The sequence below is a fragment of the Homarus americanus genome, unplaced genomic scaffold, assembly GCF_018991925.1.
Source record: "Homarus americanus isolate GMGI-L3 unplaced genomic scaffold, GMGI_Hamer_2.0 scaffold269, whole genome shotgun sequence".
Classification (NCBI taxonomy): Eukaryota; Metazoa; Arthropoda; class Malacostraca; order Decapoda; family Nephropidae; genus Homarus; species Homarus americanus.
In genome coordinates this window covers 22,581-24,838 of record NW_024755027.1, presented here as the reverse complement: position 1 = coordinate 24,838, position 2,258 = coordinate 22,581, and positions in this window count along the sequence as shown.

The window sequence follows — 2,258 nt, the reverse complement described above, 5'->3', positions numbered from 1 at the left end:
TTATCAGTTGTCAACAGTATTCAGGGTATAGCTTCTGCTCTGGGTTTGATTCCCGGATTAGGTGGTGGAACACTGTACATATTCTCGTGCTCTTGAGATTTGGATGATCAGGCAGTGTACCGGTCGTCCTGGGAAATTCCTTGACACTGTGTTACACAAGTCGTTAACTCAGTGTGTGATTATTGTGCAGGCGACAACTTCTACACATTAAATTCCTCCTTAGTTAATCGTGACAGAGTGTATATGGTCGTGAGCAACAACTATTAGAAAATGTAAACACTTATTTTCACTTCTAATTAATTTTTAGTTGAGTGTCAGAGAGAGAGAGAGAGAGAGAGAGAGAGAGAGAGAGAGAGCTAAGAAAACATACATCATATTATCAGACTGGTGTTGGCTCCCAGTAGTGGTGCTTGTAATCACTGTTGGGCTCAACTCTTGACACGAGACTGTTCGTGCGTGTTATCTTTCTTCTCTTACGTCATCTATCTCTCCCTCTGTTTGTTTTTGTTTTATCTCTCTTTCTCTTACGCCTTCCGCCTCTCCCTCTGTTTGATTGCATTATCTGACTCCTCTTACGTCTTCCCTCCCTCCTTCTATTTCTTCATATCCTCCCCTAACTGTTATTAATCCTCACTTCCCGTCCCTCCCATCCAAGTATCTTCCTTCTGCTCTCTCTCTTCTTCCTTTCCTCATACTTCCCCGCCTCCCTTCTCTTTCGCTATCATCTTACTACTTTCTTTCCTTCCGTCATGCTAATATTTCACTCTTATTCTACCTCCCTCCCCCTCCTTCTCGCTCTTCCTACTCTTTCTCCCTCCCTCCCCTCTCCCCCTCCCTCCCCCCTCCCCCAATAATCCATTCTCACCCTCCCACTAGCTCTCTCTCCTTTTCCCCGTACTCTCCATCTCGCCCTTCGCCTTTTACCCTCAATCCCTTTCATCTTCTTTAGCTCTCCCACCCACCTACTCTTTCTCTTTCATCTCCTTCCCACTCATCCTCTTTTATCCTCCTTCCCACTCTTCCTCTTTTACTCTCCCTCTCGCTCTTTCTTCTCTACTTTCCCTCCTTCCCTCCCCACCTCCTCATCTTCTCTTATCCTCCCTCCCACCCTTCCTCTTTTGCTCTCCCTACCACCGCCATCATTAATGATAATTACAATAAATACCAAGTGACAGGCATTAGCGAAGGGGTGGTCGGATGCCAGAGGGGGCCGGGGGGCGTGTGGGGCATCCGTGACGCCGCAAGAATGCCATATAGTTTATGACACTGGTGGGCACGGTCGGGGGGATGGGGAGGTGAAGAATGTCAGCCGTGTCATTATAAGTGTTGCGCTACCGTGGCCGCTGACACTAATATTCTCCTCGGTAATATTAATTTTTCCAGAGCCTCACCCAGCTGGAGCGGCGGGTTGGGGGGGGTGTTATAGATTGTACCCTGTGAAGATGAGGCAGCCCTTATACCTTACCTTACACTGTCTCTATTACTCCAGCACGTTCCTTACTTCACCTCTCACTCTGATCCCATTCCTACCTTTATTGTACCACCAAAACCATTATATCAGAAATTGTCCTGTCAATAGATAGAAATTACCATTGCAATTATTATCATCTTTGCCGACAAGACATGATACTAACAACTTCTGTCCTATTGTTCCACTTTAATACAACCCGGATAACAACTCCACTGTAAAATATGTAAACAAATGTAAAAAAATTAAATAAATAAATAAATAACGAAGTGATAATCGTGGTAACATTCTCATATGTTTTCATTACCACCATACTATGTGTACTATTCCAGATGTTACTAAATGTTACATAATACTTCTTTGAGATAAATGTACAGTATATATCAGGTGCCTACAAGAGAGCTCAGGCTGACCAAACTGTTTCAATATCAGTATCAAACTCTCATTCTTCTTAAGCGTCACACTGCCTCACTCTCACCCCTCCCGTCCCTCACTCTTACCCCCCCCGTAACTCACTCTTACCCCTCCCGTAACTCACTCTTACCCCTCCCGTAACTCACTCCTACCCCTCCCGTAACTCACTCTTACCTCCCTGTCCCTCACTCTACCCTCCTGTCCCTCACTCTTACCCCCTCCTGTCCCTCACTCTTACCCTCCCTGGGTCCCTCACTCTTACCCTCCTGTCCCTCACTCTTACCCTCCTGTCCCCTCACTCTACCCCTCCTGTCCTCAACACCCCACTCCTCCTGTCCCTCACTCCCCACCCTCCTGTCCCTCACTTACCCTCCTG